This window comes from Mugil cephalus, chromosome 15 (assembly GCF_022458985.1).
Source record: "Mugil cephalus isolate CIBA_MC_2020 chromosome 15, CIBA_Mcephalus_1.1, whole genome shotgun sequence".
Lineage (NCBI taxonomy): Eukaryota > Metazoa > Chordata > Actinopteri > Mugiliformes > Mugilidae > Mugil > Mugil cephalus.
In genome coordinates, this window is record NC_061784.1 from 14,916,267 (window position 1) to 14,940,531 (window position 24,265).

Consider the following 24,265-nt stretch of genomic DNA (forward strand, 5'->3'; position numbering starts at 1 on the left):
TACTTTAATATGAATTTGTACTTAAGTGTTTGAGGCGTCTCTTTGAGAGACTTGTCACAAGTGAAGCAACGAATGGAAGTTGCTGCAAAAGCAAGACGTGATCTGAAAACATAGGATATACGAATTCAAAGTCTATTAAATGCAGACAAACAAACAAAATGAAGGCGCTACAACTCTTTATGTCTGTTCAGAAAATATATTGCTGTGATATGGAAGTCTGATTCTTTTATCCTCCAAACAATGATACCTGGGAAACACGGTGGAGCATCGCAACGTCTACGCACAACCCAACCATGGCAGTCAACACCCAGTGCTAACCACCACAAAACTGTGCCGCCCCAGGAACCAACTTTCCGTTTACTTGCTACTAAATTCGCTCCAGCGAAGATCTACCACACAAATCAGACCGTTTGGTTGAATTAGTTTACAACAAAGTTGCTCTGGTGGGTTGGAGGACTTTGCAACTGTGCGCAGAGGTGAATGTTTCGGCAAAAACATTCCCCATACTTCCACCGAGATGGATGTTACCAGACTCGTATTACGATAAGAATTGAGTGCAGCAGGCTAGATCACAGTCCCATGCCTCATCACCGTCATCATCATTAATGCTAAAATCTGTCTAAACACACTTCCTCTCTTAGGAGACAGATTAAATAAACAGCGCGGGTCAGGAGTGCTGGGAAAGAGCAGGAGGAAGATAGAGACGGAGGAACATGGTGAATGAGAGGAGGAGGAGGACTCTTCGCGGGTGACGTAAGGGTAATGGATGAATGAGTCCTCCGGAAAGTGGTTTTGTCCCGTGAGAAAACTTAACCCCGGATCTTTTTGAGTACAGTTCTCTCAGTTTAACATCCTCACATTTTCTGTAAACCACTAAACAGTGGATAAGTGTCGGACATGTTTTTGACCTCACAATAGCACCAAGTGAAAAATGTAATTTCCTCTGTGGAACACGAACGCCTGTGGTCAAAAATCCCGCCAGCGGCTTTGAAGACGACAACAATAACCAGCTAGTGTTCATTCAACCAAACTGTCACCCTGCTAGAGATGTTAGGGTTACAGTCAGTCTGCACAAGATTTAACGGCAGTGGAACAAAACTCGAACAGCTGCAGCCGCTGCCATGTAAACACTTGAACGCGGCGGTGTCTCACTGAATGATCCATTGAATTCAAAGGTACAGAGTGAGAGCTTCACAGGCATGCGGCTCAATTCTATGGGTTGGCACGAAATCTTTGGAACAACCACAAAACAAAAATTCAATTGTTCAATTAGGTTTATGTTTGGCTGCAATATGAACAATGACACTTGGCCAACCAATTCTCCCGATGGAAACAATGTAATCCTTTTGAAAACCATTACATTGTGTGAGTCATGGTTTTGTTTGTTTTCTGGAGGATGAACCTTTGTTGCAGCGTGAAGAATGAGGGTTCAGATCAGAAGCAACGACTCCATGTGTTACGCATTTAAAGAAAGAAACTCGATTTGTTTTTAACCAGATGCTCAATTGTCCCGTTTGGTTTTGTTGGTTTGATGTTGCACCAGATACTGAACTTTGTTCAGCTTGCTTGCATAGAACCCTCCTGGCCTCCTCAGTCGACTCTGCTCCTTCACACAGTTAAGAGTCCAGTAGTAAAGGAGCAGCTGTTATCAGCAAGTTTCATCCACATGTGAGTACAGTAACCAGAGCTCCTTTCATGAATCTCCCTCTGGTCACATGAGAGCTCATTTTGGACGATGTTCAACAAACTTCCTGTTAACTGCCAGTGGCTTTATGTCCATTAACTTAATTCTCTGGCTTCCAGTCCTACAAGAGCAAAGGAAAAGGAATGGAGTTTAATTAAAGCTAAATGCTAAATCCATGCGTAGCACACACTGACACTAAGGGTTGCAGGGAGGGTTACTTGTTATAAAGACAAGTCTATTTCCATATATTTTACATTATGGTTATTAATGGGCACAATAAATAGTAATTGCTTTATATTAATATTAACACACAGTAAATGTGTTAATTAATCATTTATCCTCTCATATCCTCTTCACAATAATAAAGTACAAGTGTCAAATGTTTCCATCAATAAAAACAAACTAAAGACAGACCACATATAACCCTGAGATGTCAACAGATGATATGAAATATGTCAATAAGTAAGGTAGACGTGAATTAAAAAAACTAAAAACATAGTAAAATATTACACAAGGACTGCGTAGCAGGTTTCCTACAGCCTAATGACCAATTGGTAACACTCTGCATCTTCTCAGTGCTTTATAATTTATTATGTTGCTTAATTTTGTTTTATTTGGTTTATTAACACACTTTATCCTAAAGCATCACCTTCACATGTACCTAAGATTCAGTGTGTATGTTTTATAACGTTCATTAAAGTCCCTTCTGAAAAGCACCACACAAGTTCATTTTCCTTTTACTCGTTAGACTGGAGGCTGGTGAAGTTATATTGGGTACATGTGACAGGATAAGACAGCTGCATTTCTGATAACGACTCATAGTCAACACTATCTAATTAATGAGAGAATATAAGAAAACATTTGAAATGGGTTCTTGATTCATAACTATCCCGCTCCTTTTAAATTCTTTTAATAAAAGAATTTGTTCTATTCATTATTTAGTAGTTTGATCGATTCAAGTTAAAAAATAATCTTTTGTTGCGAGCATAAGAAACTGTCTATTTTTGAACCTACATGAAGGTTATTTTACAGTTCACGTGTGTTTTCCTTTATCAACATAACTCTAGTGCGTTTGGGTTCAGTTTAGCCGGAAGCTCCTGCACTGATGGTATGACTCCATTTGTAATTTGCATTTTTTAAATGCTGAACTTCACCTGAACTGCACCTGACGGCAAAGGTTTCCCTTGACTTCTGAGACCCTTGGTTCCTAATTTAGCTGCAGTTAAAAAAAAAAAGAAAAAGCAGCGAATTAAATTTACACATTTAAACAATGAGGATTTCCTCGAGCGCCGTGATCAAACATCCGCCACCAGAAGTGTCAAAGCTTGAAAGTATCTACCGGCACATTAGTCAACATGGCTCGCTGCAACACCTGCAGGTCTGAAACTCCGCACTGGGATCTCAAAGGGAGAAAAGTCCCGTTCTCATTCTCCGCCTTTTGTTTCTGAGCTTTTCCCTCAAGTGTTTTCGAACAAAGCTCTCCGAACATCAGCACAACCCAAAGCCTGATCAATTCACTGTGGTATTATACAAAGTAAAACCCATTCAGTGTCACTACTACTGCGTCTCAGGCAGCTATTATAATATTTGTGATAGGAAGCATCCTCTTCCTCTGCTGGGAGGGCGATAGGAGACGTCTTCTGGCACATTTGTTTACCCTTCAAGTGAGACCTAAATTAGCTGCGGTCCCAGCAGTCCTCAAAACGCAGGTAATTAAATGGCGCTCAGTTGCACGCCGCGATGATACAAACCTGAACTCCCCTCGCAGTGGATTGAAAGAAAATGCCAAACAAAAAAAAAACAGTAGTCTGACGTTTGCATCTCAGTAACGTACAAATACAGAGTGACACACAAGTTTGTGCTGATAAAGAAGATATTTGTTTTGTTCTAAAGGCTTTGTTTACTGTCGCACGTCACTTCAATGCTGAAGGCTGTAGATGCGTCTTCCCAGAATCGTAACATGGTATCAAGGTGATACCGACCACAACAGATGTGACTATTTCAAAATGCATTTCCTTATTCAAGTCTGTCGGCAGCCAGACAAGCTGAGAAAGTTTTCCCTTTTTCATCCTCTCTATGTTCTGCAGCGGTGATCCACATTTTTTACTCCAACATGAGTCGATCGATTAGACTACACTGAGTGAAGAACAGACTGAAACTTGACACAGTTGCCCGGTAGCCATATTGTGCTTTAGTGGTCGACACACCAGTGCAGAGGTGTAAATGCTTCCACAGATGGAGACTCCACATAGACCGGTTGCAGGACTATAAACCACAGACTGCAGGAGAAAAAGGACATGAGGAAGACATCTCCACTTCCTCCCATTGGGTAAACAGATGCAAGTATCTCAGGTATATGGCCGGTGCCATCTTTGGAGCCAGAGTCTGAGCTGTACTGACTCACTCACACTTCATATCTCTGATCAATGAAGGAAAGCTAAAATCAGACAGATTCTCAGGCAGCTTCTGAACTGTTTCTGGAGGTTACCAGTCATCAAAAAGTGGAAGTCAATCTAAGCTGAAATCTGACTAACCACAGTCTTTGTGACAAGGGGAGTAACAAGTATCAAGACGAGTATCAAGAGTACCAGTTATTCTTGACCCTAGTCACGAGGACATCACCCCCAGATGTTCCTCATGAAAAACCTAAACTTTCCACTGGTGTTTTAGAACTTAAGACTTGGAAACATCTTTAATGAAATCTAGTTGTTCTCGTTGCATCTTTGCATTTTTTTTTTAATTTATACCATGACGAAACTTCTCTGAACATATATCAACATGAAAATGACAAACATATCTTTGGAATTAATTATTTGATGTGTCACATCAAAGAGATAGAGCTTATTGCACATTGGACCATTGCACAGTAAGTCATTTTGTCAGATCCTCCACCCATTGTGTTATTACGTAAGGGTGTGCCAATCTGGTCCTGTCAATTAATGCCAATTTGTCGAGTAACACGGCCCTGGAGAGTAAATGACTGTACATATTCAAACAAAAAAAAAAAACCCTGGGTTTTCTTTCACCATCGTCAAAAACAATCCAACACAAACTGCTAGTCAGATTTAGCTACCGTATTCCTGTGGATTGCTTTGCCTCCAGCTAAGCCCCGCCCACTAGAAAAACAGAAAAGGGCTCAACCACCAGGGGGAGCTCCACATGCTTTGGGTCCACAGAGGAACTGTCATGGCGTCCACAGTCTATGGAGGGGGATTACAACTAGATTTCATGTCCAGTCCTGAACTAATAGAGTAGACGACCAAGAGTTTTCACATCTCCAACGTTGCTGTCCACGTGGATTGGTGCATGCATGGCTTTTCAAACACTTGTTTCAACAACTGGTTGTTTTTCTACCTCCACGTTTCTGTCTCTTGGATCTGTCTCTCTTGGACCTGATGTTTACCCCGCGTGGAGCAAACATGCTGAGAGAGAATGGATTTATTCCAGATTACAACCAGACCTCTACGTCTGATCCACCAGTCTGATCTGACGATCTGATACTAGAGTCCAAGTAGACTTTCGTGCATTTATTTTGTACAGTGCACAGCCTATGAGATTTTTATAACTTAAAATATGGATGAAAGTCTTTTTTTCCTTCCCTTGGAAGAAACCACTGATAAATAATACTCTGAATAGAATTCATGCGTAGATGATCAATAATCGTATAGTTTCAACCAGATTCTCTTTTCATGAGATACACATTTCACTTTACAGGCGAGAAACCTTTTACTGCAAAGAGTTCAAACAACCACAACAAGGAGTCCAACCCCACTTTTTCCTGTGTGGTCATTATTGAAAATTTAAATGGTCATTGTGAAGGTAGCAGAGACAAAAACTTGCCTCTTTTAAGATAAATAATAAGCAATAATTGCATCATACACTCTCATACACCTCACTCATACACCTTTCTCTTCTACCTGCAGACCATGCAACCCCTCATATGAGATCCAAGGGAATGCAAACAAGACTTATGAGTATGAGTTGCTAGTAGTTTTGATGCTGAAGCCTCAGTAAAGTATATTAAACCTCCCTAAGTTATAAAATACACTGAGACATCCAAAACCTCTACTGTTGAGTTTCTTCAGAACTCCCCAACAACATCTTTGATTGTCAAGAGGACTAAAAGCCTCTCTTCCACATGTTTTGCCTCCAGGCTCAGACTCAGTTGTGAGTCTGGTCCTCTCTTCCTCTGCTGCTGCTTCCATGCCCAGGAGCTTGTCGCTCATCTTGATGAGCTGTGTACTATGAACTGGCTATTCATGCTTCTAGCTTCAGAAAACTCTCCACAGGAACCTGAGGGGGAATGAAAACACTCTGCCATTGTTGTTGCTGTGACCTCACATTGGGGAGTCGTGGCTTGTGGTTGAATTAAGTGGTGGCTCAATTCTGCCCCCTATTGGTCAGGGGGTTTATGACAATTCAAATGCTGATTACCCAGATTTTCATCATTCATTTCTGAGGATTAAGGATTAAAAAAATATATGATCAAGGCCAGGCTGGGAAGTCCGATTAAAACAACAATCACCATTATCAACATAGCTGGTAGTTCTTCATGTCAGTTTGTTGTGTATGTAGCCGCGATATTGTGGGGCCGTGCAATATCGACGCTCCACCGACACTTCCTCTGGACCCACTCATGTTTTCGTTTGATTAACACTGCGCTTTTCTCTACCAAACAGTTTTTTACAACTGTCACAGTCCCACTGGACTGCTTTACGGAACAGCTGGTATGGCAATATATGGACATCATTACGTCACAACCGGTTTCTATAGCATCAAATAATGAACTAAAGGGAAACTTATCAAAATAAAATTGACACTTCAGCATACATCAACATTATGTTAAAAATATAAAACGATTCAAACATCCTTGGAACAAATTTTTTTATTACATTGTTCAATATTTATACTGTCTATGGTCTGTACTATAGAAAAAAGTGGACGCCAATAAGTGAAGCCAAAGTAAGTAGAGGTCCCCCTGGTGACTGGCTGCAGTATAGGTCATAAGCCTTGTCCGTGTTAGCGGATGCCAAACTAGGCCAAACTAAAACACTGAAATACATGTCAAATGTTTTCAAGAATGGTTTGGAACATTTTAGGTAGTTAATATAATGTTGATATATGTTCAAGTTTCAATTTAGTTATCTGACGCCATAGAAACAGTATGTGGCATCATGATGAATGACAGTTACCAATGACAACCGCTCAGTGAAATGTTCCCAGGACCGTGAGAGTCGACATGCATGTAGGCCTGGGGGCCATACAAACTGGCCGTACAATTTTGAGTTACTGCTATGAAATTTCCACAAAATGGACTAGCGAGCAGCTAGTCCATTTTGTGTGTTTCTTTGAATTCAGCCACAACTGTAGGTTGGCAAGTTCCATTTCCATCAAGCCATGTGGTATCCTTTCATTCCTAACACATTATCCAGTCCATATCAGTACAGATAACCAGCGGGACTATCCTCTCCCCCAATCTGATCCAAAGTGTTTCTGTAAAACTTCCCAAAAGCATAAAGGACTGAATCTATTTGACTTCCATGTTAAGTTCTGTATCTTTTAATATATCCACGGTTCCTGCAGAAAATTAATCAGAACAAGATTGTTAACTTCATGCTGTTTAATCACACTGCAAGAAGCGTTCTAACTACTTTGTTAAAAACTTTCTTTTTAACCAATTCAAGCTGATTTAGGTAAATACATATATATAAAGAAATAAATGTATAAAGTCCCTATTAAGATGATGAATGCCGCCCCGCTGCTTTGTATTTTTAAACAACATGTTCTTTTTATACGTCTTTGAACGTTTAATCATCGCAGTAAAAACATGTTCTAATCGTCAAGCCTGATTTGTATATATTCACTTGAGCTTTGATTACATTTTATTTTAATTATCTGCAAATCTGCATTTTTGGGGGGGATGAAATACGAACACCGTAATTTATCAGAGCAGGTGAAGCACTTTTAAAGTTTTAATTCTGCAAATATTAATAGAGCTCGTAAAGATAAGATGTTCTTTTTTGAAAAGTGATTGTGGCAGGTTCTGAGGACAAAGCCATAAAAAAAAACGTGTCCTTCCTGTCATGCACTTTATGTCGTCCTGATGTTACTTCAGAGGACAGAATGTGTTTAGTATTGATCGGAGGATTAGTCCCTCCACTGAGTCACTAAGGAGACGAGTCAGACCAGAGTTGGTCAGTTATGTTGTCATATCTCCTGCGTTCATGTCAGGTGGGAGGCCAAGGCTAAGCTACTTTTAAGGCCTGGGAAAATGACTTTGGGGCAGTTTTTAGACATAGACAGAAGTTAATAATCCACAACAAAAAAATGACATAATTTTGTTCATATTGTTCATTGTTATGTCAATGCAGCTGTGTGCCTGTTTATCCAATATTTCTGGAATTAATTTCATCCTTATGTAAAAATGGCTTAAGATACAAGGTTTTAAAGAGTTGCACAGTTGGTCTACACATTCAAGAAACCAAAAAAAGACTGAAAGGGTTTGCGTTATCAAATGTGGTGGACCAGTCTGGTTCAAAATGCCAGGGCCAATTTTTTGTCCCAGTCCACCCCTGGCTAGGAACTAGGAGGACCTACTATTAGCTTGGAAGCTAGGAGGCGCTACCATTAGCTGAGACGTTAGGAGGCTAGGAGGAGCTTTATTCTTGTGGGACACAACCAGGGTCACAGATGGTCAAAGACGGCCGGATTGGCAAGATGTTAGATGTTCAAGTTTTTTTTTTTTTAATCAATCAACGTCATAACCTGTACAGCATGTGTCACATGGGTCGATGTATTCAATATTTAACCAAAGAGAACTCCCTGACTGTTCCCAGTGTGCAGGACTGTCAATCAGCCCATTAGCCAATATCTCCATAGTAGTGTAGTGAGGTGAGGAAGAGGCTCGCTTAAAGTTTAGTTTGACAGCTCACCTTGGCTCTGTCTGCTTTTCAAAGGTAGAATTCACATTTTCACCACTTTGCTTTTGGAGTGACATTAATTTTACATGTCAGTCCATTAGATATTATGAGCACTGTGGGAATTAGGTGAGTGCAGCAAATATAGCCTCAAACCAATATTTCTATGGCCGCTGTACCAAGAGGGGTCAGCAGCATTCAGTAGGAAAAGTTACAAGTGTGAACAACAGAAAGTAAAGCAGACTATCTGCCAGAGCAGGAAGTCTCCACAGTGTTTATTTTAAGGGTCACATGCATTCGAAAGGGGCAGACGTCTGGCCATATGCTAATGCAACTAGCTAATACTTCCATCTGTTAACTCTGAACTAATCTGGGAAACATGTTTAACTGAGTGGACTCCACAAAATCTGTGATTCCATGTTTTCTTTTCTTCTTTTTTTTTTGTTAACTCTTAAGATCTGATCTCAGTGTTTTCTGTGTGTAAATAAACACAGACCTAATTTGGGGCACATATAATGTCAGAATGTCTCTACCTATTGCTGCATCACTACAATAAACAGCTGTTTGAACAATTTAGAAAGTTAATACATATTTGGAATATATGTTGGAACAAGCTGCAAAGCTCCCTCTTTAAGGGCACATGTTTTTTTGTAATTGGAACCATGAAAATGTCCATACACGTCGTCAATTCATTGACAGACAAATCAAAAACTGGAGGTTAAACTGAAGGTAAGTGTGGTCTAACATCGGACTGCTCGAATGCATCCTCAATTTGCTTTAAGGTGGACATTCACTTTTAGATGTTAATGTAAGGTCTGAACGGGGAAAGAAAGCTTCTCCTCCTCACAAGTTTACCACTTAACATCCTTTTAATTTCCCCGTATATTTAATCTTTCTTTCTTTATTTCTCCATATTATGCGTGTACACTGGAAAATGCCGGTGTGAAGAAAATGGAAAAAAAATATGCAGTAAATGTGTGATAAAATACACTTAAACCGAGTCCAGAATGGTTTGAGACATTTATATGAAATGCTTATGCCTTTATTTTTAACAAAGCAAAGAGCAAATATATGTTTATATATTAAGGACTTTTAAAATCCCCACTGACGAAACTTTTAGTGATGTCAGGACTTTTTTTCCAGTTCAGCTTTAGCCATGCTTTTATTTTTGTGCTTATTAGCAAACGTTAGCATGCTAACAGGCTAAACTGGTGAAGGTGGTGAACATGGTGAAACATTGTGTTAGGATGTCTGGGAAGGTTCTTGTACAGCTAAAACAAAAACAAAGCTGAAACAAGGACAACTTGAATCTCTTAAAGACGTTTCATTCAAGTAGCTTCTAAAAGCATGTTGGGAAGTTGGTGTTTGATCAAAACAGTTTCCTCCAAATATAGGTGAGTGTACGGTGGCAACCTACAGATACCACCAGTCTTTTAAAAATGAAGAAGCAACATGGATGAAACGTGTTTAAGAAACTTCTGTCACCTTTACTTCAGCTCGTTCTTTTGGAGATGCTGTATCATTGCTGTTGCTTCAAGCTGTTAGCATACTGACACTAGCATTTAGCTCAAAGCATGACCTAAGTTAAAGAGCTAAGGATTAACAACCTATATGTAGCTAACCGAACTGTCACTGTAAGTTGTATTTCATATATTTGGTATATCATCTACTATATAAACCTACACCTAGGGGAAAGCGTGGAAAATCCCGATGCCAAGGCTTTGATCGCTGAGCATCCACAGCTCCCAGCGTCGGGTATTTTTTCACGTGTGAAGCGTTCAGTCGAGCAGAGCAGGTCTTTGATCACCAGAATCTGTCTGAGGTTTACCGTAGGTTTGTCGACAGCATCCACACTTAACCACGTACGGTGGATTCTCCAGGTAGTGAACAGCTCACGTTCAGAGTATCTGATCAACAGAGGTGGTGATCGGTCGTTAAACTCACCTGCGGATATCTTTGATCTGCAGCTTTGAGGTCACGCGATGAAAGAGATATTTACTGGCGCAGAGCTGTGTGGGGATCAAACGCTGAGCAGAGCTGAGGGTTAACCTCCCAGGGGTCATCTTTATCTTGGGAAGCAGTGGGCGCGATTTACAGATGTTACAGATGTTCCTCTTTTCTCTGCATGGCCTCATCCTCCGTACCTAGAACCCGTTAACAATGGGAATTAAAGACACTTGTTAACATTAAAATATCTTTAAAATTAAATCAGCTTACCATGTAAATAAACAAAAACAAGACATGTGTTAGTTGCATTTAATCCACACAGAGAGGAGTGAGCAGACTTGGAGCCATGAAAGGCCTGAACACTGAGTCACCGGCACATTTTGTATAAAATCATTTATAGCTCCGTCACGTGTTTTAACATTATATGTTGTTAGTTTACATCCATCCGTCCAAAACACTGGAAAACAAGCTGCATCTTATATCCTTGTATCCTTATAGATTCATCAAAGCATCTTTATTATCTCGCCAACTTAAAATAACCTGACGACACAAATAAAAATACTGCATCGTTTACTCAGAGTCCACCTGGAAATGTTCCTGTTGTCGTTTGTACTGCTTGCACAGCGTTTCTGTATGGAGCCCTGTGTATTTGGAGGAGTTGTGTGTATTTCCTGTTGAGTGCATGTGGTGGAGTTGTGTATATTTGCAGGTGTTGTGTGTATTGGCTAGAGTTGTGTATATTTTGTGGAGCTGTGTGTATTTGCAGGTGTTGTGTGTATTTGCTCACTTTGTGTGTATTTTTATTTTATATTTTATATCCTTTATTTAACCAAGTAAAAAAACTAATTTAGATTAAAACCTCTTTTTCAAGAGTGACCTGACCAAGACAGCAGCACAAAAAAAAACAGAACGGTTTCAGCAAAACGCACAAAACACAAATAAAATACGGGCACATACTACAGAAGAAGAAGGAGAGTGGGATTACATGATCACACAGTGCAGACACAAGATCCAACTGAATGCGTTTCCCTTTTGTGGAAATACTTTTGGTGGAGTTGCGTGTATTTATAGGAGTTGTGTGAATCTGCAGGTGTTGTGTGTATTTGCTGGCGCTGTGTGTATTTGGTGAAGTTGCATGTATTTACAGGAGCTGTGTGTATTTTCTATCGTCGTGTGTATTTGCTGTTGTTGTGTGCATTTGGTGGAGTTGTGTGTATTTGCTGGTGTCGTATTTGCTGTTGTCGTGTGTATTTGCTGCACAAACGCCTTCTTGACTTGTACACACCACCTAACACAGAAACTGCAAGAGAAACGTTTCCATGGAAACCAAAAAAAAAAAAAAAAAAGATGAAAACACTTTAATTAAATGTTTAAATGTTCATTGAAGCGACCAGTCTACAAATAAATCGTGTCTGATGTCAGATTATTTGAACTAACTAGCTAATACGCAGCAACACACCTGAACAAAAAAAATAAATAAAACTCCACTGACTAGTAGCAAACCTCAGTAACTCAATCTCTCATCCCTTGGAAACATTTCTCTTGGCGCTTCATCTTGCAGCTTGTTTGTGTATTTGCTGTCGCCATGTGTGTATCTGCTGCTGCTGTTTGCAGCTCACGTGTTGTCACTTTAAAGAAGACATTTTCTTACCGCACTTGTGTTGTGTTGAGTTGTGTTGTGTTGCGTCGAGCTCCCTCGGCCGCCTCGGCTTTAGGAATTGAGACGTCAAGGAGGAGCCCCGAGATCAGACGCAGGGAGGATGAAGGAGAAGAAGAGACAATAAATAAATAAATAAATAAACGAGGGAATAAATAGAGACATGAGAAGAGGCCGCTGGCTGTTTACTGCAGTAATGTGTCAGCGTGGACGGAGAAGCAGCTCCTCCGTACTCAGCTGCATTTATCAGGGCCGAGGTCTTTCCACCGTTAAAATAAAAATGTCAGCTAAATGTATCATGGTTCAATTTGAGAGACAGACCAACTCATTATCTAATCCGTCTACATGTCCGGAGGCCTTTATTTACTCAGCCGCTCAGAATATCCAGCCATTATTGGAGGCAGGCTTTTATTAGATGGAGGCCTTTATTTCTAATTCCCTTTGTTTCATACCAGCAGGTACTGGTATATTAGCTCAGTTTTCCCTACCATTTACTCTGATATATATTTATATACATGTGGTCAGACTGAATGAACGAATACATGACACTTTTGCGTCAGTTTGAACCCTGAAAAATACACAGGTCCATTTATTGGGAAAATTGATGGATAGATTTTTTTTTCATGGTGTACTTCAAAATCAAAACTTCAAAATTTCCAAAAAAATAAAAATAAACAAAAAAATAAATAAAAAATCGAAATTTCAAGAAAAAAGACAAAATACAACTTAGAGGAAAAAAAGTTGAAATTCGAGAAAAAAAAAGCCAAAATACAACTTTGAGAAAAAAGTTTAAATTTCGAGAAAAAAAGTCGAAATACATCGTAAAAAAAAATAGACCTTCAAACCGGCGGTACCGTACGCGTATTGAGGCTTAATAAATAATTAATATTAATAATTAAAAGGTGTATTGTGGTTATTTTTTTTCGTTATATTGCTGATATATTAGCATATATTGGACCGTTGCATGGCAACAGTGGCGAAATATCCTCGGTACCATGCGCGTATGTACCGTCGGTTTGAAGGTCTACTTTGTTACAATGTATTTCGACTTTTTTCTTGAAATTTCTACCTCCCCCATTTTCTTTTTTCATGGGTGGTCCTAATATTCTTCCGTACATACCAGAGGGCCAATCCTCCTTTAAGTTCATGTCAACTTTTCGTCGTTGCGTCACGCTGTGCTGAAGCTCTGTGTTGTTTTGAGACTGTTTCGTTGAAAATCTGGTTTCATGTGGCACTTTAAATGTAGCTACCGCCATCTGTGGCACCTGTGTGTTACTACATCTATAATTGGCTGACTACTACTGGCGCCCCCACTACTACAATTAAAAAAAAAAAAAAAAAAAAGGTTTATTATCTAAGACGTGTTTGTTCTCTGTAGCTCATAATGGTTGTAAAAGTGCCTCCAGTTCTAAATGTTTATTTCCTAGTCTGGTAATAAGACGACTTTGAATAAGAGCAATAATTACAAGTATTATGCACCCATTTATATGTCAGTGTTCACCGGCATAACGTTTCTAAATTACATCAGTAAAATATTTAGATTTTCATTCTCACAACGCTGCCTTTCCACCGTGTGAAGGAATCTGGGCGGTCAGTTTCGGAGGTCAGAAATAGTGTTTAACCGGTGAGTCATTTCTAGCTCTTTGAGCGGCGTAATAAGCTTCACTGCAAATGTCAGTGTGACGTTGTTTTAATTATACGAGTCCAAAAAAATGAAAAGGTCTAATTTTCTACAACCGGAAAGGGATGAATTTGAATGTCATGAGCATTTTTGAAGACTATTTAAATCCTAAAATCTCTTCCCAAATTGTACGTTGGGATACTTCAGTCACATTTTAGAACACCTACTCGCTGCCTCGCTAATTCTTCTGCCTTCTTCTCGTTTTCCCTTTGTCTCTTTGACACTCTATCATTTTCCTCCCTGTCTCCGTTGTTTGTGGCTTTCATACTCTTCCTACATGCCCCCACAAACATTTCAAGGACGGTCTGCCAGTAAAGACGTCTGACAGCGCCTGCTTTTATCCAGAGACTCGACACAACCTCGCTTTGAAATCCATCATGTTTCTTCCTGTGGGCTCAGGATGGGAACAAGGGTCGAGAATTGAAAGTTGTGGGTAAGATGTCATCGTGTCTACCTTAATGCCTCCAGAAGCTGGGATCCACATCGGACGGGCCTCAGCGCAAATAAGCCCTCCAACTCATCCCCGTAACCACCGAGATTATGTCTGACAATGGAGGAAGGGTAGAAGGGCATGTTTCTGTGGTTCAACACGGAAACACACATACACATTTCCTCCCTTCAACGCTTTCTTCGGTTCAGGAAGAGCTGAGCCGAGCAGCTCTGGGATTCAGGATCAGGACGGAGTGATCACAGGCTGCTGACGTGTGCTCGAGGACGTGCGGACGGTTGCCGAAGAAATCCTACGAGACAAAGATCAACTTCTTCCGAAAGCTGAAAAAATGAGAACCAGGTGAGAGGTTGTCGTGAAATAGGAGCAGACATTTTCTCTGATGTGAAGCTGGCTAATTTCAACGGCCTTGCTACAGACAAGAGAAAAGCTGAAAACAAAAGAAAGACGGTACAAAGCTGAGTAGACGACGACGAAAAATACTTGTCAAGGACCATTTTTTGACGAGCTAATATCTGAGGATAAAGACGGTGACGAAATGTTGACGAGACGAAGCAGCAGCAGCACAGATGCCTCAAGGAAGTCGGGGAAACTCTCCCTCGCCCCCTAGCTGTCAGGAGGTACTGGTGTCCATCGAGATGATGACACAAGCTTAACAAAAATGGACAAAAATTTCCTTCCCTTTCAGCCTTCACTGTTATGCTAAGCTAGCCTCACACGTCTTCTAAGTTTCGTCAAAAATGTGAATAAGTGCACATCTATATCACCATTCCAGCTGACCAAGAAGTGTATGTGTGTTACGTCATATCTGCGTGTTAGCTTAGCGATAGCAACTATAGCAAAGTTCCCTAAGTTGCTACCTAGGTAGCATTAGATATGTTGCCTTCAAGAAGTTTGCTGGTTTGGCCAAAAATGGTGGAAGTGAACGTTGAATTGTAATTTCGCCATATTCCTAAAGGCCTCGTCCTTTTGCCTTTGCATTTCCTACATTAAGCTCATTTGCTCACTAAACTGTGTCAGTGCCTTCTGTAAACCAACAACTGCCTAGCAACAGACCCAAGACCTACGTTTCACATCATCTTGAACACCTTGTATTTTGTGAACACGACTTCACATGTCAAAACCACAAAAGTTTGACCTTAAGGCATCATTAGTCACATTACACGCCGTGTTGACGATGGGCTTATGTGAAGTTAGACTGCTGAGCTTCTGCAGGGAGTGGTGGGTTTATCTGGCCAATACCAACAGTCTTTGTCAATTAGTGACGCCACCTTTAAATATTACTCTACCAGAGCCGTTCAATAAAGTAAAGGCTAAAATGAAAAACAATTGGGTTAATCATTAAAGGTGTTATAAAGGTGAGCAGTAGCTGACTTTCCATGTTTTATGTTGTTGTAAATTTGAGTGTCACTAAATTGTACATTGTACAATTGTAGAACCACAGCGACATTCCTCATATTTAGCTACATATTCCATCATCACATTAGCATAACCACTTTTCCCATGGCATCATCTGTGTATGTGTGTGTGTGTGTGTGTGTGTGTGTGTGTGTGTGTGTGTATATATATATAAAATAAAATACAACTACATAAGACTGGACTTGGTTGAAGCCCTATGATCACAAAAATGCCTGGATCGGCCCCGATACCCATTACTACATCACTACACAGTGTTCTGGTTAAATTCTCCACCTGCAACAGCAAAAACTACAATGAAAGACTTCTAAACAAGTCCTGATGTCTGAAACGTCTAAACACATCACTGAGCTGGAACTAACCGTCCCGGAGGACGACAACGTGCGCTCATCAAAGTCAAACTGTGGAGGCTCCGCCAGCCAGTTTCCACAATGAGAAGCGTCACAGGAGCTTAAGGACGGCTGCGGATGAAGGAGGTAGGTCAAGCTGTGTCCTGATCAACCCCTCTCCCGAATAAACCAGGTGTTTCATGTTGACATGCAACGCACCATGTGTCCAGGGGATGGTGGAAAGTTTTGAACGCTGTAAGCACAGGTTGTTTTGAGCATTTGAGGAAAGTGTTTATTAGATGAGGAGGATGCTCAAACACTTCTGCCTGCTTGTGGCTTGGAGAGAGGAACGAAAGGCTGGTGATTATTCGTTTGAGGGAGTTTCAGGCAGTCTTTTCCACTTGGATCACTTTGTTTCCAGTCACCTGTGGAGCCGCAGCAGAGCAGGCCGCTCTTCTAGTGGGTCTGGAGACATAGTAGATAGAAGGAAAGTTCTCCAGTGCATATAGAGAATGTGAATTGAGTGGACACTCTGCACGACGTGGGATTTGTGTCGGCTGCGTGAACGTGGTCCGGTCTGGGACAATTCAAACTTTTGTGGGAGTTTTGTACTTGGATGGATGAAATGAACCCTTTTTTTCCAGGTTGAGGGCCTTCCAGACAAGGAACTTTTACGGAGGAAAGAAATCCTAACCGAGCCGACGGTGAACTAAGCTTCCATTTCAAATCATCAATTCTGACAAACGCTGCAAACCACCAGCATCCAAATTGCAGGGAATTATTTTGCAGCCGTGGTTCATGATTTAGGACGTCAAGCTGGGTGTTTTTCTACCCCCCAAAAGTCTCCCCGTGTGCCGATTCCGTGTTGATGTTGCCTCAACCAAATGATGGTGTTTTGGTAAAGGAGCTCCCCGCCGGCGGTGATGAAGCACAGCGCAGCACTAATCAAAAATGGAAATTGTTGCAGTGACAAATTTTGTGCTAATCACGGAGGCGCTTCGGAAGATTCCCGATTATTATTTTACTTTTATTTTTTTCTGCTTTTTTTTTTAAAGGATTCTCCTTTGAAAGTTCAGCGAGTGTAAGCCACCACGGCAGCGCAGGTCCCCCTTAGTCCGTCTGCAGGGACCGCCGGTCGGCTCGGTGTGTGCGAGAGCTGCACTAACAAATCAAATCCTCCCACCGTGACTTCGTGGTGTCCGTCTCGGCTTCCTCCTCCTTTTATTTTTCGGATGTGCAGCCTGTAGTTTCACACAAGTCAGAATCGCTCCGGACATATTTCATGCTGATAAACACGCGCAGGATGTCGAGGGGGGGGACAGAAAGGTTAAGACAGTCAGACAAGCTCGACTGTACGCACACTTAACATCACTGTCGACAGAGTCATTTGTAATCAAGTTAAGGCAGGGAACGCTGCATGCTAATGAGCGCCGCGCTCACGCTTTCTGCTGGAGCCTGTTTCTCTCTTTTGCATTCGAAATCACATCAGCTCTGTTCATCAGGGATTCTGCAGAACGGCGCCGACAAAACCACATCTCATTAAATCATCAAGTGAGTAAACTTTTATTATCGCGCTGCTGCACGGCTCCTGTTTTCAAGAGTTGTTTCTACATTTTTAGAAGATAACCGAGGACGGCAGTAAACTCGGGAAAAAAAAAGCAAGTCAAAGTGCGTTTTAATTCTGCCTTCTGTGCAGCAGACACATTTGGCTTCACAGACTTTCTCGGCCAGCTTGTAGACGGGGGATATTTTTGTTTTCCTTGAAGCCACGATGCCGTAGAAAGCCTCTTAATAGTGAGGACGAGTGAATTAAACAAATGAACCGTTTACATCGAGACTAAATAAAAATGACATGATCAGGTGGATCAGATATGTGTTTGCATCAAAACTGTAAAACATCTTTGATAAAGAGGTTCTGGAAATAGAACAGAAGAAGAAGAAGAATTATCAATCATCTCCTTAGTCTTCTTGATGTTGAGGTTTTGTACCTCCTCTCTGTACTTAAGTGATAATTTTCCCTTCACATTAGTTTCAGATTTTTGGATCTAAAAAGAAAAAAAAAGAAAAAATTAAAGTGTTTTCGTTTCTGGTTTAAGAGTAAACTTGAAATACCGCCCAAAAAAATGCACAGGCCGGTAAAGCTGTTCTTAGTGTCAAAGAAGAAGAAGAAGAAGTAGAAGAAGAAGAAGAAGAAGAAGAAGAAGAAGAAGAAGAAGAAGAAGACAACACTGGAGATCTGCACAAGGAACTTGTCTCTTAGAGTCTGAAAGGCTAAATAATACTCATCAGAGTCATTAGAGTTTAACAAAAGATAAGTTAATAAACATGCAGCTAGAGGAACACGGACATTAACATGAACAATCTTGCTCATTAGTGAATCAAACGTCTGGGAACTTTAATGACGACACAGCCCCACCAGCACGGAGCTAACTTATTAACTACCGGACAGGAGACGGAGCGAGTGCATTAGTTGGAAGGGAGCTGGAGACTGATTCAAAGTCCACTGATTCCAAACGTTCAGAACCCAGAACGGCTCTCAGGTTTGGTTTCTTATAGGCGGAGGCAGTTTTCTTTTGTAATGAGCTTCGATCCCAGACCATCCACCACGGACCGAAACGCTCCTGTGAGACCGGGTTTAAAATGCAGAAGTTTAAGGAGCTAATTACCAGCTAGCAAAAAGTGATTTAAAGGGGGTAAGCTTTCCTCTGGTGCTTTACATAACAGTGGAGTCAATTCAGTCAAAAACCAACCAGCATTTATTTCACTTGTTTCATAACGTACCAACTGTTGAAGATGTGCAGACAGTTAATCATAAATTCAACCTCAAACAACATTTAAAAAGTATGATAAAATGTCCCTGAACATTTTCTTAATGACAGATCATAATAAATTAAGCATTTTAGTCAGAAATTAGTTTTTGGTGGTAATTTCAGTCTGCAGGGGTCATTTTGGATTCGGATGGGATTCTTTGCGTAGGTATCCACTAACCCATTTTATTACCTTATGACTCACGTCTGGGTTCCACAACCCCCCCGGACACACACACACACACACACACACACACACACACACACACACACACACACACACTTTCCCGGTGTTGTGTAACATCCTTTGTCCTGCGGAGAGGCCAACTCACCACAGGGTCCTGACAGGTAGCTCCCTGGACGGCCATCATCCTCCTCTGGTGAACATTAATCCCACGCTCTGCTCGTTAAAACAGAAGAAGCCCGGCAACGTGGAAGCCATAACAGAGAAGGAGGGAGGGATCAGTCTGAGAATGAGAAAGAACAGAGGAGGGTGGCTAGACAGACGACAAGAACGTCTACGAAATATCACTTTGTGGAGAATGATACCCGGCGTACGTTTATGGAAGCTGTGGCCGAACATAACCCACATTTGTGATATTTGTGAGTCTGTTCATTTCTTCGTGTGCTTCATTTCCCACCAGGATTCTCACAACCTTCTACAGAAGGGTGATGGAGAGTGTTCTAACGTACTGTATGACGACATACTGTATGCAGACGAGAAGGTCCTGTGGAGGGTATATCATCAGAGACCACTCTCAAACTCTCAAACTCTTTGAACTGCTGGTACGGGAGCATCAAAAGTAGGACCAACAAACTACTCAACAGTTTCTCCAACAAGCCATTAGACTGCTGACCTAACCTGGGAAGGGCACTGTGCACTTTAACTGAGTATTTTAACTTGTTTAGATTATTTAGCTAAGTATGTGTGTCCAAATGACAATGAGGCTTGATTTTAGTTGTGTACGTGTGCATAGATTCTTGGGTACTGGTTTGATTATGTCGGGATACACTGCTGCCCTGGTCATCCAGTACTTCAGAGTATCTAGAGTTCTACCCAGATGTGGTTCCTTCAAATACCCACATCTTGGATCGTCACTGAGACGTCATGTGTAGCTTAGTAAAGCGCTCAAGTGTTCAAGCTGTAAACCAATGATGTGAAAGTTGTCTCTTGATACAAGCACCGACGTTTTGCCCCTCACTAGTCTCCGACTCACCTGCTCCATCTGCCTCCTGGTAAATCCTTTCAGCCTCCTGTTCCCGACCTGTTTCCTGTTTGCTTATATGTAATTTCCCTGCCCAAGGTTTCAACGGTTGAACTCCACACTGACTCTGTACCTCTTGCTACCTCATTGCTACCGCAAACAATACACGGTACATACGTTCGTCACCTACATCAGGATAGAAAATTCACCTCAATGGTCGACTTTAAATTTTTGAAATTGTGCAGCCCCTAGTACAACCCTAAAGGTTCAAATGTTTACAGTAAAATGACAGAAGTTGGTATATTAAATCAAAACTGTTGTTTATCTGCACAGAGTTTATCTACTGTTTTTTTTTTTTTTTTTTTTTTTTTTTTCTTTTTTTGTCTGCATTTGTCTGCATAGTTGGACACCACAGGGTGTCAACATTATATGAGGTTGATGCAGTTATACTGTTTCTTAAACCACAACAAGACTCAGACAAATTTCACTCCAGTGCACTCACTGGAATCAAACCAAGGATCCCTGCTGCTGCTCAGAAGACGTCTTGCATGATTTCTGCGCTTGTCTGTGGCATGTTGCCGCAACATTATGCCACAATAGTCTGTGGAGTGACAGATTTAGACAAACCAAGGAGCTATTTCATTGGTTCACACTGCACACGGCTGTTTTGTCATTGTCTCATACACCCGAGCTCCTGTTGCCTTAAGGCATGCTGACTGTCTCAGTGTTTACAGAGCCACAAGGTCAGATGTGTGAAGTCAGTGTTGCACACAGCCCATGCACACGACAAGCATGGGCAATTCCTAAATTATTCAGGAGTAGACCAAAACTACTGAAAATGAAATAAAAATCGGGAAACTTTTCAAAGTGTGAAGGAAAAGGCTTCACGATCAGCGGCCTCCCCCGGGCACGTCGCAGCAAAACTCTTCACATTCTCCCCGCTTGTTCAGGCTGAGTTTCCAGTTGGAGAGAACAACACTGGTCCTCTGGAAGAACGCACACGGAAAATAACGAAGCACCTGAAATAGCAAGGACAGACACGGTGCCATGAAAGCAGGAGGTTTACCATCAACTATTTTTCAGCCTCGTCAAATTAGACTGAGACGACTGATAACGTCCGGCTTTAAGATAAAATATGTTCCCTTGCTCCTACATTACAATTATGCAAATACGGTGATGACGTCATTATTTAGGTGACTTTCCTTGGAGCCAGTCAATTAGTTTATGACGTATGCTGCAGCCAGCCACCAGGGGGAGCTCTACTTGCTTTGGCTTCACTTTTGAGGAGCTGTCATAGCTTTCGTTATTTATTTATTTATTTATTTTTGGCAGTTTACTAGTTAGCTCCCGCTTAGCTCCCACTTCAGAAACCTATGGCCACGACAACTGCTTTTCTGATAACGCTGCATCAATCTACTCGTCTGTATTTTATCCTCATTTGGGAATAATTCCCTGAGATTCTTCAACTTTTAGAGCAGGAACTCACCCCAAATCAGTTCGTAAAATCTATATTTTTTTGTTTCCCTTTACCGTATTTGCATAAGATTATTATTATTACACTTGTGCTTATTTTGCTGCGTTTGCTTGTATTTGCCCCCTGCACCCTCCTCTAATGAAAAAAAAAAATAAAAAATAGGGTTAGTCACTGAATTATGAAGCATGTCCTGGCAGGACACCCTCTCCTGCATCACAAACATACTTCATTATGAGCGGTTCACTGAGCCTCAAGTTTTAGTCCAGATATTTCAGTGTACTTTAGAATGATCATTAAAATGCTGACGCGCTGCAGGTTGTCTCCTCAAATTGAAGCTGCAGGATGAACATTGCTGTACAAAGGTTTTTTTCTCTCCTCCCCCAATAAGCTCAGTTCAGACTTTATTTAAAGAGAGAGAAGGTGGAGTTATTTCCTTATATAACCCAACTTTGGATTCTCAGAGCTTGACGTCTACTTCAGCAAAACTTTTCAGAATGAATTACACAGGGTTCTGCAACTCCTTATCACTCCTACTCCGTGGTTGTGGATAATCATTTGTAGATTATAAAGCAAAAACCTTTTCGTATAAAGCAAAAAAAAAAAAAAAAAAAAAGACTGAAGTTTGACAAAAAAGGCGGTCGAACATTCACTGGCCAGATCAGGCATTCGGAAATCCAGGTTTGGAGGTGACCATAGGGGCGCTGTGGCTTAGTTGGTTAAAGCGCCTGTCTAGTAAACAGGAGATCCTGGGTTCAAATCCCAGCAGTGCCTTTTACGCAGAGGTTCTAGGTGCAGCTTGGAGGCCAAAGGGTCCTAGGACCTCCTCCCACTCTGTCCGTGGCTGTGGTGGCCCGAGCAAACAAATAATCCACAATTTGCATCCTTTGTAGGACAATTAAGGGTTCAATTTATCTATTTATCTAGAGTTGGGGGGTTAAAATTTGGCCTGGTTTTAAAATTAGGTTATAAAGATGGTTTAAAACAAGATTTGATAATTGCTCCACAGGCTTTTGGTCTTTGATCAGATTTTTGGGCCATAAACCATCAGCTGGATCTGGCAACAGCACACGTGTGGACTTTTAGAAAAAGTCTTGGTGCTTCCAGACAGTTAAAAAAGATATAATTACCTAAAAACCTAATTCTGCTTCGTAAAAGTGTGCGCTTCAAACCTTTTTAATCCAAAAGAACAGTTCTGCTGTTAAAGCTCCATTCTTACATTTGATCTTACATGTTTGAGTTTATAGTCAGAAAACCTCCTTGCCCGTTTGGTCTCCCGGTGAGAACCTGCTGGTTGCTTTTTTGCGCCCTCACCAAACATGTGGTGTCGGAGCTTTGGAGAGGCAGGGGACGACATCCACAATGTTGACAAAGGCTGTTGCTTATTTGAAAGAAGAATTATAACATCCTCTTCCTTGGGCTCTCCCTCAATGGTCAGCATGTTGGATGTGCTCACATTTGCACGCCACAGTTGGCCAAAGTTTAGTTTGCATGGAAAGAGACGCTGCCTATTGTACGCGAGGCTCCTTTGTATCAGAGCTCGGCTCCAGATCCCGGAGGTGTAATTGTTGCCATTCATGTAACATGCAGCTTTTAGCAGAACTTTTGATGCGGACAGATTGATGCCAGAGGTTGAGGTTAGCGCGTGAAGCGCCGCAGGAACACAGCGGCCAATATACATGACTGTCTGTTTTCCATTACCTCGACTAGCAGCTTCTTCATTAACTCTTGGCAGCTTTGCGGCAGTCGGAGCCTCACATGCACCACTTTTGCTTTTTCTCTCCCCCCCCCCTCCATCCTGTTTACATGCCAGTTTCAATGAATAATAATGAGCATTGTTGTGGTAGCTCTGTTTGCCGATGACCTTCTCAGTCTCTCCTGGCACGCGTGTTATTGTATCTCGCCGAAATGAATTGCAGACACGTGGGCCGTCGGCAGGTTTAATGCATGTTTAATAGGCTCGCCCGCATTTGACATCCCCGCTGCCTTCTGTCATCCCTGTTACAACGTGGCCGTGGTGGCTTATGTACATTTTACATATATTAAGGAGATAAGAGCTGTTTGCGCACAGAGAACAAAACCTCAATGTGACCTTGTTCTTCTGCTCAGCATTAGCAGCGTATGGTATCTCCACCCCGGGGGAGAAAGTGTTTAAACAGCCAATATAGATGGGAGAAGGAGTTTATGCATATCACTGAGTCCTTCTCTACCAGTCAGCACCAGGAACTAAACCCAAGAACTCCAAGTGACCTTTTTTTGAACTGTCTATAGCAACTTTACCCATAGATTTTCCTTAGTGTGGTGTCAATGCCTGTCACCGTGTTGCCTTACTAGCTCCTAGCCAATTATAAACAAAATGGTAGAGTTTCACTGGAGCTGAAGCAAAAGACAGCAACCTTTGAGGACACTGGCCTGTCAATCAAAGCAGTCAGTTGTACTGGAAGGAGAAAAGAGACCAAAACTATTTTGGTACCAGGCTGTAAACATTTGTATTCGCTGTAAAGGTTTTGACCTGGCGGTTTATGGAGATTGACTCACTTTTGGAGCCTCTACTGGGTATTAGAGGAACTGCAATCTGCATGTTGGCTTCATCTTCCAGCCGTGGTGTTGCCGGTGTTGTCCTTGGGATAAATATTTGTAATCCCGTGTTCACAACACTTTCGACTGGTTGAGAGAGGAATTAATGCAGTAGATGGACTAAGG

General features: G+C 41.4%; 1 long non-coding RNA gene and 1 other non-coding gene across 2 annotated transcripts; one reads left to right on the forward strand and one right to left on the reverse strand.

Annotated features, from left to right (window-relative positions):
- Positions 1–1,078: 1,078 nt before the first annotated feature.
- LOC125021320 lies at positions 1,079–19,590 on the reverse strand. The gene is made up of 4 exons (XR_007114322.1): positions 19,219–19,590; positions 12,200–12,257; positions 10,546–10,745; positions 1,079–1,805 (listed from the first exon to the last, which is right to left on the reverse strand). It is a non-coding gene; the product is annotated as an uncharacterized LOC125021320 (long non-coding RNA).
- A 2,672-nt stretch (positions 19,591–22,262) lies between these two features.
- Positions 22,263–22,336, forward strand: trnat-agu. The gene has a single exon. It is a non-coding gene; the product is annotated as a tRNA-Thr (tRNA).
- The last annotated feature ends 1,929 nt before the right edge of the window (positions 22,337–24,265 follow it).